The following is a 14277-nucleotide window of genomic DNA, read 5'->3' as shown; positions in this document are numbered from 1 at the left end:
ACAATAACAAGTAACGTCAGTTTACTTTGTGCATTTATTCAGTTTTCCTTTGGGTCAGATTTTCTAAGAAAAGTGAGAAATTGCAGATTAAAACATCTGTAATTAAAATATGAACTTAAGTAAGGATTTTGAAAACGGTGCTATTTCAAAACATTAAATTGGCAAATGTATAATGGTTTCTAGCATTGAGGCATATTGTTTACTGTAATTGTGTACGGTAATATTCTACTAATGCCAGACGAGCCTATAGTTCTTCACTTTTAAATTTTAATGACGTGCCATAAAAAGTACACATCAGTACTGTATTGCACAACACCATACTTCTGAACAGGGAAATATGTTTGTTATAAGGAATAAATGTGGGTGAAATAAAGAAATATGCATGTGGTGCAACATTCTTAAGCTAAATGATGAAAAAGTAAATGGCTCAATTTTGACCATTTCTCATAATTGATAATACAAAAGTGAAAATTGCCCGACATTTTTTTGCTTGGATGTGAGCAATGTGTTATATATAGTTATTTAAAAAATACTGTCTGTCTTAAGAAAATAAATAATTCAGTGGTGTCTAGTATGATGAATGTTTGATGTTACCTGATGATGGACTTGCCTGCTAATGAAGGACTGGTTTTGGGGTTATGTCAGGTACCTTTGTAATGGTATTTAAAAAAAAAAATAGTTAAGCAAATGGCTCCGGTTTCACCCCACAGTCCAAAGACATGAAAATTAGATGGATTTTCAATGCTAAGTTTGACCTAGCGTGTGTGTGTTTGCTTGCTCTGATATTGACTGGTGTCCAGTAAAGAGAGATTTCCTGCCTTGTGTCCAATGCTTGCTGGGATAGGCTCCAGCTACCGTGCAACTTTGCATAGGGTAAGGCGGGTTTAGAAGATAGCTGGACGAAAATTTTATGTGTTGATAAAATTAAACTAAATTTCCCTCATTGGATAAAGTTCTTTTTATCTATTTGTGTTTATGAATTTCTTAATTTTTGATCACATTTCTTATCTATGATTTTTTTTTTTCTGTCCCCCAGCCATCAGACTCGTCTTTAGAGACTTAAAAACGCTTCTTTAGACAAGGACTCCAATTATATTCATGTTTTATGTGAGTCTCTATTGATTTGTTTTTCATGTTATTTATTCATGATTATCTTCTTTTCGTTTATTTTTCTTTTTTTGTGACTTTTTCTATGACATCTTGCAAGGCACGTTGAGCTGCATCACTGGTATGAAAATGTGCTTTATAAATATAATGGAAAATCAGGATTTGAAAATTGATAGCTCACCTCATAATTATAAGTTATTGTGTTTCGTTTTGTTAATTTAATTTTTGTTTAAGTAGGGGCTCGAATATTTTCCTAAGTGTTAATTATTCGTTCTTTACCACGGACATAACTTTCGTATTAATGATGCTTAATATCTCATTCCACCGCCAAGTCTTAACTTTTTTGTTCCATGGTATGTGCCACGAGGGGGCGCTTTCCCACAGGCTTTGTCACGAAGCAGTCTGGGTGCAAATTAAGGAAGTACGGTTCCCTATTTACACAACTCCGTGTAAAGCGAAGGAAGGTTCCAAGTTTCTCGTTGCTGCCTAACTGGTCTGTTCTCCGTTTGTTCTTACAACAAACAAATATCCGCACATCCGCGTGCACCGTCCGCTCCGCTTTTCAAGGAGAAGAGGTCAGACTCCGATCGGGCACCGAGGCGGGGCGCTCATGGCTTCCTGCGCCTTGTGTGCACGGGGTGTTGCGCGATGTGACATCCCGGCGACTCTGCTCAGTCCGCCTATGCCAGAGTGCTGAAGGCCGCCCAGAGCGACGTGGGACAGCCGCTCCTCCTGTAGTCCCGTGGCGTTACTCGTTCCAACCTTCCAGTACATGAAGCCCGAGAAATGCCTTTAGCTGCGAAGAACATTTAGACTCGAAAATTGTAATTAAAGCAGCAACGTGGCTCTCCTGTCTGATCTTCAAGGTGAGTACAATAATAATAATAATAAAAAAAAACTTAACTGGCCCCTTGTATGTATACATATATATATATATATATATATATATATATATATATATATATATATATATATATAGGATGTGCAAGTCGTTGCTAGGAGACGGGATAAGCTGGAGGGTGTAATGTGTGGGTCACAGGGGCAGGTGTACACGGCGGCGTCTATCATCTTCTTAACAGCAGCTACCGAAACAGACCTCAAAACACAGCGTAAAATTTCTCCACTCTGAAGGGCCGTCTCCGTCGGGCCTCCTTCCAACAAACTACTGACCAGCAGTCTAGAGATGCACGCAAGCACGGCGCGTCCTCACGTTTGGCAGTCCGAAGGGAAAAAGGCGGGCGAAAGCGGGACGTGTGGGTGGGTGCGCGCCCGCCTGCACGTGAGTGAGTGCGCGAGTACTCATTTCGCGGGCCCCTCGAAGGAGCCTCGCAGCGCCCGCGCGCCGCCGTCTATTTTGTTATTAATTTCCCTTGGCGTGACGTCATTAAAGAGCTTCAGTTATTTTGTGTTATGCGGCAGTAAACGGGCGCCCGTGTCGTCATTTCAGTCGGTAAATAGGCTGATTAAAGCGGAGAACGTGCACGGCGAAAAGGTACGACGTTTTATTGGCGTTTTTCTTTCTAGAACTAGCCATTTTTATTAATATATGTGTATTTTTACAGTTATGCATTTCTATTCTATTTTCTAAAATAATAAAAAGCAAACATTTTAAAGTATGTGGAGAGCGCAAGCCCTGCTCTGAGTCATAATTTGCATTTATTAGAGAAGGCTCCTGCCACCCTGTATCAGTGGACGGCTGGGCGGAAGGTGTTTTTTTTTATTTTATTTGTTTTTCCTTGGGCGTTCCTCGCAGCCTTCAGCCCTCAGTGTCATCAAAGTAAACACGGCGGCGTTAAATGCCAGCACCAGCGCCTTGATGTTGACACAGCGTCCGACTCAAGCTCTCACAGTGTGACATTACGGGGCCACTTGTTGCCTGATGTGTTTAAAAATAAGTTAACAGGTGCCAAAAAAAAGAGGCAGTCGCCTGGGTGGGCACCGGCTTTACGCTTTGTATGTTTTCGACACCATATTCAGCATTCCTACTTAACATGGTAGAGAGCAATTGTGCCAGTAGCCTCATTGTATGCAAGTGCTCATTCGTTTCATTTGCAGCGAATGCCAGTGTGCAAGAAAGCCGCTTTCTGCAACACTCTTGAGATAGGTGTGTGTGTGTATATATATATATATATATATATATATATATATATATTAGTGAGCAAATTATTAGGGACACCTTTTAAGAAATATCTGGATGATATATTCAAACTTTTGGTATAAACAGACATACTTGATAGACTGAGTGGTCTCCTCTTGCTTGCCAATTTTCTTATGTTTTTATTCTTAACACCTGTTTATCAATTCAATTTTCTAATCAGTCAATTATGGGGTAGTAGAGCAATGCATAAAATCTTGAAGATGATGTTTGAACATGGCATAATTGTTAGGGCCAGACAAGCTGGTTGGATTTTTCTTGAACTGCTGTTCTTCTTCGATGTTCATACACAACAGTCGGTAGAGTTTGCTCAAAAGGTTGCGGGGGGAAAAAAAACAATCCTTGCCTTGTTGATGAGAACAGTCAGGGGAGAATAGGCAGACTGGTTTAATCTGATAGAAAGCCAAGGTTAACACAGATAACCACTCTGTTGAACTGTGGTGCTTAAAAAACATCTCCAAATGCCCAACACATTGAACCTTGTGGTAGATAGGCAATTTCAATAGAAGAACTCTGCTCGTTCCACTCTTGTCAGCCACACAGTCTCACTAAAACAAGACAGGTTAAGATTTGGAAAAATGTTGGCTAATCTGATTTAATATAGAAATCTGCCATGGATGGTAAGGTCAGAATTTGGCATCACCATCATAAATCTTGCACCCAACCAGCCTTGTGGCAAGAGTCCGGGCTCATGGTGGAGTACAGGTGTGGGGAACTAATTAATACCAATTAATCATCGTTTGAATTCCATAGGATATTTGAGTACTGTAGCTAACCACATTTATCCCTTTATGGCCACAATTTACCCATCTTCTAATAGATTCTTCCAGCATGATATTGCACCCTTTCACTAAGCATTCATTACCTGAGACTGGTCTCATGAACATGAAATGGAGTCCAGTGTTCTTCAGAGGCCTTCATAGTCCCTAGATCTAAAGCCTGTGTGAAACCTTTGGGATTTGGTATAACAGGAGATATGCAGCAACTGCATTATGTCAACATTGACCAGAGTCTCAAAGGAATGTTTCCAACATCTTGTAGAACCCATCCCACAAAGAATTGAGGGTGTTTTGAGAGCAAAAGGAGGCCCTACACAGTATTAGTATAGTGTACCTAATAATTTTCTCTGTGTGTGTGCATATATAAGACATATATATAAAAATGAGGATGTTACATATGTATGTATATATTGTGATTAACAGCCCGGATGCTGTAGGTTGAACACCCAACACATGTTTATTATACATTTTGTGATGAAAACATAGCACACAATCCAATACTCCCCCAAAGTCCAGGCCATCTTCCTCAATGCCTTTCCTCAGGTCTGCCTCCATTCCTCTCCTCTCCTCTGAGCTCTGTCCTTCTACTCTCCCGACTCCAGCCTATGAATGGGAGACGGCTCCTATTATATCCACCTGGACGTGCTTCAGGTTCCTCCTGATTACCTTCCGCCGTCCCTCCCAGGTGTGGCGGAAGTGCCGGCTGTGCATCCGGAAGCTCTCCAGGTGTCCCTAGTCTTCTTCCCCCCAGCACTTCCGGGTGTGGTGCAAGTGCTGAGGGCCAGGCATCTGGGCGCTGTCTGGCAGTGACCACGGGCCCCTATAGGGTTGAGCTTCTAAGTTCTGTTCCCGTGGTCCCCAAAGCCACCAGAGCGGTCGCCCCTTCATGGGCTGGAGTAGACCTAATCCCTCTTCCGGTCCTTCTGGGTGTCCAGGCTGGGTACCACGCCACAATATGCATGTGTATCCATGTCCGGCCCGGAAGTGAGAGGTGGAGTCAGGGTAAGGGCTCCGCCTCCAAGGAAACAGAAAACTCACTTAGCTGCTAGTAGCACAAGCAAGGCCAGTATGTCGGCAAAACAACACCTCAGAAGAAAGACAAAGTTACTTAGCCGCTAATGCACAAGTGATGCAAGCACATCAGCATAACAAATCCTCCTAGGAGAGAGATGCCCAGAGTAATTCCTTTCAATAACCTGACATCTCTATATTTCAATTTTTTTTTCCTGATGATTTCACTAGTTTCTATGACCCCAGGCTTTTTACAGCAGGGGCTTACACAACTAATATGTATATTCATCTTCTTTATTTTCAAACATCAAGCTTTAACAAAATCTAAGGTAGTTTACATGGCACTTGTCACTCAGCTAATCCCCAAATTTATTAACCTAATATTTGAATTTGAGTGTTAAGTGTTAAAGCAGGAATCATCCCTGTTAGGAATGCTAGGATATATTCTTGCACTTGTTCATATCAAGTCAGTTAACTTAACTGGCATGAATTATTTAAAAAAGAAAGAAATAGCAGAATCCAGGATACATTTGTCCCATGTAAAAAGTAGGACACACTTGGCCAAATTACATATTTTATTGACATTTGGAGTAAAAACTTGTAAATACAGCATTGACAGTACGCAAACTTAAACAGCAATTTTATGAAAAGGGTAATACAGCTATGATTTATCTGATGGTGTTAAAAGTAATAAATGGCAATTGTAAATGTTTGAGCACCCTTATAGCTTTATGGTTGCAGAACTCATTTTATGTTTGTCTGGTTAACATCTGTCATTAGGGACAAACATTGTGCACCCATCAACAACCATGGATTCTTCTAAGAAACTGATTGTAGGTATCTTTTAGATTCTTTTCCAGATCCTCAAAGTAGGGAAAGGCTAAAAAAGATATTTAAGTGTTTCCAGCTAGCAATATCCACAGACAGAAATGTCTTTAGGAAATGGCACTTATGGGGAACCATGCAGTTCAAGGCTTGGTCTAGAAGACCAAGAAAACAGACCCCCCCATATGTCTGAGAAAGCAGCATTGCTTACATGAACATGACCATCATGTAAGAACCATATGAAGAACACGCTACCTTTGACATACTGTATTGTGTTGGACTGACATCCTGTACTTGGAAATTGTAACTTTTAAGTAATTGCATTTCTCATCATTTTATTTTTAGCAAAATACTACACTTTGTTTATCTACATGTAGATAATTCTTGTTATACAGTATGCTTATTTGTACCTTGTTGGCATTTGTAACCCTGCAGTTTCCTTTTGGGATTAATAAAGTATCTAAGTATCTATCAATCAGTCATCACAAAAAAGAGCATAAGGTAGAGGAGTGTTGTGGACATGTGGAGTTAAAATTGAATTCCTTGACCATAATCGCAATAGGTTTGTTAGGAGAAAAAATTAAAAGCATAGGAAGAAAAGTACACTTTGCGAACTGTTAAGTTCTGGGTTGAATATATCGTGCTTTGGGCTTGTGTGGCAGCTAGTGATACAGGAAACATTGTGTGAGTACAGGGATGAATGGATGCCACTACATACCATCATATCCACGAGGCATATGTCAAAAAGTCAGCCATGAAACTGAAACTGAGCAAAGGATTGCTTTTACAATGAGACAACAATCCAAAATGCACTTTGAATTCTGTTGTGAATTACCTTTTAAACCCAAGATGAAATTTGTGGAAGGGCCCTCACTGTCCCCAAACTTTAAAGTCATTGAAAATCTGCAGGTTGATCTTAATATACTGCTGAATATCTCACAGCTGGAAGCATTCTGCAATGTAGAATGGGGAAAAATTTCCAAAACCAGATTTCAAAGACTCACAGCTATCTATAAAAACATTTTTAAGCTGTGATATGTGCCAAAGGTGGTGCCTAAACCTTTGCAAATGGTGCAATTCGTTTCTTTTTAATGTTTTTTAGTTCATGTAATGTAAATCATAACGGTATTAACATTTTCATAAAAATTCCAATGTTTTAGGTTTTTTTTTTTTTTACTTCAAATGTCAGCAAAATATGTCATTTGGTCCAAGGTGGCCGAACACTTCTGTGGATCTATCTGTTGGTGCAGACTAAACACATCCAGTATAGTCATCCACCCCAAATAGAAACCCTGTGGCAGTGGCATCACTATACCATCCTCTGTGAAAGGCTTCACTTTGTATAGTGCTGTTAAGAACAATCACAGTTACAAGAGTGCAATATTTTATCAAACCCAGAATCTGAGCAATAGAAAGTATAAACGAAAAGAGAATTGCTACAGACACAACAGACAAAACATGAAGAACATAAGGATTGTCCCTCTGCTTGTCTGGGATTTTTATTGGATATTTTCGACTTCCTCCCACAACCCAAAGTTCTCTGTGTGTGTTAGATGAATTGGTGATTTTAAGTTGGTGTCATGTTTGTACATGTGTAAACCTTTGGATGGACAGACATAAAGTTGGAGCTTGTTCCTGCTTTCCAGTATGCTGCAGAGTTGGACTACCGTCCCCCATGACCCTGAATAGAATTAAACAGTTTTGACAGTGCTATAAACATAACACACTGTGGAAATTGTGAAATCAATTGAAAGAAGATAAACACATGTTTTTGTGGTCCTCAAAAAAGTTTGCTTAGGGTGAGCATTGCCTAACTTTGAGACTGTTGCTGAGCCAAGATTCTAATCTTGACTCTCAGGGCCGTGAGGCAAAAGTTCTTATCTTTGTGCAATTCTGTTACCTTAAATTAGAAGAATATTTTCACATGGTCTTTGTTCTGTCATGGATTTAAAATAGTGAGTAAAAACTTGAAGCATCGTAGTAAAATTTTAAAGTAATTGAGCAGTAAGTGACATTAGAATAAACATTGATACAGTACAATAAAGATTACAAGAATTGGTTGTGTTTGTTTTCCAAAAACATGTTGGTATCTTATGAGATGGTTCAAACAGCACAAGTTGGGATTCTAAATCTCTCCTCTAGACACCCTAGCCATTCCATTTATTTAGTAAATTTCTTCAACAGCCTGCCTGTTTCAAATGAATGAGGTGGTGATTAGCCAATCCAGTTGTGCTGGTGGTACTCTTTTTGAAAAATATATGGATGGGTGCATTGGATGGAAGCAATAAGTACTGGGGTTTGCAAGGAGTAGTTTAGTAACAGCTATGCTAACATACTTAGGCTTAAAAAAATCAGAGTTTTCTAGCAAATGCAAGGCTATAGTCAACAAGCAATATCACGCTAGACCCAATTGTTAGCAATTGGTGTTTGAACTGTCACAAGGAAATCTGAATTAGCTGGGCAAGCTGAAGATGCAAAATATAGAGGAAGACCAACAATGCTGCTTGCATCTGATGAACAATGCTTAGAGGTCTCTTCCTTAAAAGAAAAGAGGAAATCCAGCAAAGTGATTACTCCGCATCTGGAAGAGTCATCTGGCAGTTGGCACAAAATTATGCACTTTGACCGTATAACAAAGACTTAAAAGAAATGGTTTTATAGGATGTTTTACAGTCAAGAGACAGCTATACACGCAGAAATTATTGAACTTGAAAAATCATAATGTATAGAGCAGCTACGATAACAATATTAGATAGGCCACCACTGAGTCTTGACCTAGATGTAATTAAACCTGGGTGGGATCTCTTGGACAGTGAAGAGGGGAAAAAAATAGCTAAAAGCAAAAAACGAGAATAATGGCAAATCCTGCAAGAATTATAAACAGCAGGTATGAGAAAGTAAGGAAAAAAGCAGAATGTTATCAGTTAATATATGATCATCTTCTTCTTTCGGCTGCTCCCATTAGGGGCCGCCACAGCGGATCATCTTCTTCCATATCTTTCTGTCCTGTGCATCTTGTTCTGTTACACCCATCACCTGCATGTCCTCTCTCACCACATCCATAAACCTTCTCTTAGGCCTTCCTCTTTTCCTCTTCCCTGGAAGCTCTATCCTTAACATCCTTCGCCCAATATACCCAGCATCTCTCCTCTGCACATTTTCAAACCAACACAATCACGCCTCTCTGACTTTGTCTCCCAACTGTCCAACTTGAGCTGACCCTCTAATGTCCTCATTTCTAATCCTGTCCATCCTCGTCACACCCAATGCAAATCTTAGCATCTTTAACTCTGCCACCTCCAGCACTGTCTCCTTTCTGATCAGTGCTACCGTCTCCAACCCATATAACATAGCTCGTCTCACTACCAACCTGTAGACCTTCCCTTTCACTCTTGCTGATACCCATCTGTCACAAATGACTCTTGACACTCTTCTCCACCCATTCCACCCTGACTGCACTCTCTTTTTCACCTCCCTTCCACAATTCCCATTACTCTGTACTGTTGATCCTAAGTATTTAAACTCATCCACCTTCGCCAACTCTACTTCCTGCATCCTCGCCATTCCACTGACCTCCCTCCCATTTACACACATGTATTCTGTCTTGTTCCTCTCCTCTCTAGAGCATATCTCCACTTCTCCAGGTTCTCCTCAACCTGCACCCTACTATCGCTACAGATCACAATGTCATCAGCAAACATTATAGTCCACGGGGACTCCTGTCTAATCTCGTCTGTCAACCTGTCCATCACCATTGCAAATATGAAAAGGCTCAGATTATATTCATGATATATTGACTATTTAAATATATTAAAAGACCTTAAGAGAAACATCAACGAAAATATTGTTTAATTTTCAAAACTAATAATGATAGTAGACTGAATTTTCAATAAAATACTATAGAAGAATCATAGAAAAATGTTGTGTAATTAACATGAATTCTTAATCTTAGATAAATATATAAATAAGATCCAAGTTACTATACAATAATCATGTATTTGACCAACCCCATAAAAAAAACGATACCAGATTTTCTTGTACATATTTATTCTACTATTGCTTTTTCTTATTGTGACATTAGTGTTTTCACAAACAAACAAACTCTATCCCAAATAACTATTTAAAAATAATTATCTTGGGTGGGCTAAGCCTTTTGCCCAGTACTGTCCTGTATACTGTATGAGTTTATGTACTTTGCTCTTGTGCCTCTTTACTTCATGGGCTGACTTTGGCCTTAATGTTTAGTGTCTTCATTTGTTACTGGTTCATAATAAGAAAATGAGCATGCAAGCACTGGTTGCGTTTATACCTTTTTAGTTAAAGACTTGAACATGTGTGCCTTAATATCAATGACTGAGTGAAACAGTTTCACTTTGCAGTTTCTATTGTCTAATGGTTTTGCAGGCTTTCATTTATTGGCTGTCTTTTCAGCAGTTTGTACCAATCAGGTTTCAAATATGTATTTTCTTTCCCAGCTGTCAAGGACAAGTAAAGAGAGGGTAAATCATAAGCATAAAGAAGATGACTTACACAAAGAACATGAAAGTATGTGCAAAACAGACAGACAACACATGTGACCTAAATTCATAATCAATTTCATCCCACTGTCAGCCCCCTTCCACTCACCCATCAGTTCTGGGCAGAGTGCCCTTCATGTCCCATTCCCACTGATGGCAGCATGCTGCTGTATTTGCATGCTTTGAGCAACTTGACGCAGTAGCTCAGCTGGCATATTGTGCGTCACAATTGCTTATTTGCTTATTAATATATGCTTATTTACTTTTGTGCTATAAATACTTTAGCTGAAGCACAGTTTATATTGTTGCATGAACTTCAGTTTGGTTATGCTGGACACTAATACTGGAAAATAATGCTGGAAAAAAAATGTGTAACTGAGTTTTTGTAAAAAGTTACCTGCCATTCTGGTTCAGTTTAAGTTTACCGTTGTTAAGTAAAAGGTTATTTTTATTTTATATGTTCGGTGCCAGAGTAATAGTTTATACCAAAGAACAGTTATTTTCATTTATTTGCAATTTGATCTAATATTCTAAATCTCCTTTGTCCTGAGTAGGATGTAAAAAATATTACCTGAATTATAAGTGCCAGTTGATAGTTCATGTTTTGCTAAATGTAGTGCCGTTGGTTTGGTATCTTAATTAAAACAAAAACAAAGCTACTTTATTTTTTTAGTACTAAACAACAGTTTGTCTTTTTTTTTACTTCTTGAATATATACTGCAATTTAACAGTACCGACCCATCCAGTTAAGGGAAGTTGTTCAGGAAGTTATGGTTTTCACTTTTTGAGCATTTTACTTTGGGCAAGGTCTGTATATGTAAGAAACACTCTGTCTGTGAATCTGTTGTAATTTGTTGCAATATCTGTCTTGGTGATAACTATTTATAGATGCTATAAGTAAAAGTTTAGTATTTTACCTTCATGAATGCCAGATTGCAAAAATAATATTAAGTTTTGGCTTTAACCTGGCTATTTAGGTATGTGAATTTATCAGTAACATACAGCAGACTGTCCTGTACCACACAGGCTTTCCAAATTCAGTTTTAATTGCAGATAAAATGTTTTATTTTTAACAAAACATCTGGTACTGTATTTCTAAATGTACTGTAAGTTCTAATCTCAACAAATCCATGCTTTTGTAAGGTATTATGTACAGGATGCAATGAGGATGTCGAAAGAAAAGACAAGCAGATTGTTCATAGTAATTCAAGTTTAACTGAGGCTGTGATTATCATAAGGAAAAGCCCAAATTCTATAGGTAAACATTTTTGACATTTTAGTTCAACTTTAGAAATTAATCAAAGTAAGAGTTTTACTTGCTTAATAGGAAGGTATGGCTGGAAGGGTTTACCAATAGTGTTTTAAACAAATGCTAGTAGTGTTGTTATAAGAACAGACTTTTAAGCTAGACATTAAGAACTCTTTTTAAAGTAATGTCTTTATTTTAGCTAAAGCAAATGGATAGTACTAGTATAGATGTACTGTTGCTGTGATACTGTGTTTTGTGAGACCCATTTCTTAACTTGTTAAATATCACATCACCAATCTCCAAGTTCCTGTTTGTTTAAATGTCACTTTCTTGTACAGTCATATGGGTACATTTCTCTACAATAAGCTGCCCCTTCTGTTGTTGTGAACAGAAATGAATTAATATGTAACATTGCAAATGTGCTCTGATTGTAATTGAAACCCTAAATGTAGTAAGTCCTCAGATATTATTTTCTTAGCAGTTATCGGTTTGCCTTTAAATCATGGGTACTGTAGAAAAATCGTATCTTTGATCTGTATAAAACAGATTATTTGCCTTTTCTGTGGTCTCTGTACTGTGCAATAAAATGAGGAAATTTTCAGACATTAGTTTTTTGTTCTATGAGGCAGTTAACAGCTGTGTGTTGCTAAGCAAACACATTTCCTTACAAGCAATGAAGCAGAATGAAAATAAGTCGGAGCTTTCTTAAGGTCAACTAACATATGAAAAGCCAGAGGGTGAACATTTTGTTCTTGCAATAAATGGTGCATAAGAAATTCTTTTTCAAATATGTATGTTACCGGTATTTTTTAAGGTGAAAACCGGTTATTATGTGCAGAAGCAAAAACATTGAAAGGAGGAAAGAGTATTTTGGGGGGAGAGTTAAGGAAAAAGAGGCCAAACAAATATTACATTGCACAATTAAAATAATAAGTTTTAATGATTTAATTAATACATACAGTATATTCTTAATGATGACTAAAAAACACAGGTTAGAGGTTTCTAAGGGAGCTTGTTATGCCCATAGAAGGACTCTTTGTATTGAGTTGTGTTGAGATGTGTAGAGAGACACATACTTTACATTTTAAAGGGTAAAGTGGTGGGTCATGCTAGCTGAAAATTAAATAAATAAAACTAAACTTGACTTTTGATTGGTTAGTTGTCTTACGTAGTGAAAATGTCTGGCAGCTGTTTGTGGCTGTTGATAAAAAATAACATTAACTTTTTGACATGAACAGGTTTTGCTTATTCTGTCTACATAGAATTTAGGTATCGAGCACATGAGCTAGCAGACATGATAGTTTCCGGAGTAGCTTTAGTTAGAACATTCGCCCTGATAATCTGTAGTTTCATGTGTTAGAACACTAACATTACATTTGAAGCAGGGACAGCCTGAACCAGGAGTTGTTGAAGCAGTAATAAGTAATTTGTGATGCATCTGCCATGAAATAGCTCGACCAAAGAAACTATCCCTTTTATCAGCAGATTAAGGTTGCTTTTTGGCTGAGTTGACTACAGATGCGCATGCCTCCTTTCCAAAGTGTTAATATATATATTTAAGAGTAGATCTTAACTCTTTGACTTAGTTCTTTGACTGACTCGTCCAAGTGAGAATAATGCAGAGTAATTTAAAGCTTAACTTATATATAGTGTATGTGTGTGTTCAGCAGTGTGATTGTTCTTGCCTGTAATCTAATTTTATTTTTGTAAGATGCAAAGTGCACCGATTTTTTAAGAACTATGATGATTTTAAAGTATCAGTTTTACTCTTTTTTTATTCAGCAATGCTACTTTTTGTTTAATTTTTCCCATAATTAACATCATAATATAATTTTAGTTATACAGCATTTCCTATAAATAACATCATAGAATAATTTTAGTTATACAAAGGGCATATGTTTATATTCTTCTGGTGTTTTTCAATTAAAACTAATAGGGGTCTTAAAACAACTGTGGAAAAAATAATGTTATGCTCTGTATGATTGACATGCCCTTCATTTTGTATTTTGCATCGTACTGTACAAACTGCATTGGAATGAAGATAAATACACTCTTGGCAATGTTTAAAATTACTCCTCAACCGTAACACACTTTGTACTATTATGATTTCCAAACACACAAATCAAAAGAAATATTGACAATAAATTAAAAATAAAAACAAATTACATTTTTTAATTAGGTACTGAGTGAAGGCTTGCGGTGTGTGAGATTTTTATCAAGTAGATTCTAACCAAAAGAGCTTTATATATTGAGACTGGCTTATTAACTGCATCTTTTTTTTCTTGCAAATCATTAGAAAAAGAGATCTAACCTATTTGAATCAAATTATTTATTTTGCTCAGCCTCATTCATTGCACATTCTAAAGCAAATTGATGCCTTCTTTCCTTCTCAGCAGCAGAGCTCTAAGCAGATTTGTCTCTGATGTGCTCTTTCCTCACAAAGATCACTGATGACTCATCTGATGGTCATGGCTTTTGGTAATTATTACCTAGAAGCCTTTCTGAAATTCTGTGCTGCTGTGTGTGCCTAGCAGGAATCTCCATATCAGAGGTTCCCTTATCATTTCTGTTGACTCTTAAATTCTGATTTCCCATTCTCCCAGGAAACCTCCTTCATACTGCACACAAATTAAA

General features: G+C 37.8%; 1 protein-coding gene across 14 annotated transcripts in view; it reads left to right on the top strand.

Moving 5' to 3' along the window:
* Positions 1–1337: 1337 nt before the first annotated feature.
* Positions 1338–14277, top strand: part of LOC120540858 (membrane-associated phosphatidylinositol transfer protein 2) — a 202459-nt gene continuing 189519 nt past the window's right edge. For 3 of the 14 annotated variants that reach the window (XM_039771973.1, XM_039771963.1, XM_039771964.1), the window contains exon 1: positions 1491–1973. The gene's annotated coding sequence lies outside the window, so the exon portion shown is untranslated. Of the gene's footprint in view, positions 1974–2414; positions 2600–14277 lie in introns of those variants that run through there. The other 11 variants (XM_039771965.1, XM_039771966.1, XM_039771967.1 and 8 more) reach the window with 6 other exon arrangements.

The sequence above is a fragment of the Polypterus senegalus genome, chromosome 12 (genome assembly GCF_016835505.1).
Source record: "Polypterus senegalus isolate Bchr_013 chromosome 12, ASM1683550v1, whole genome shotgun sequence".
Taxonomy (NCBI): Eukaryota; Metazoa; Chordata; class Cladistia; order Polypteriformes; family Polypteridae; genus Polypterus; species Polypterus senegalus.
The sequence above is the reverse complement of the archived record's forward strand: the minus strand, read 5'-3'. Positions and strand labels throughout refer to the sequence as shown.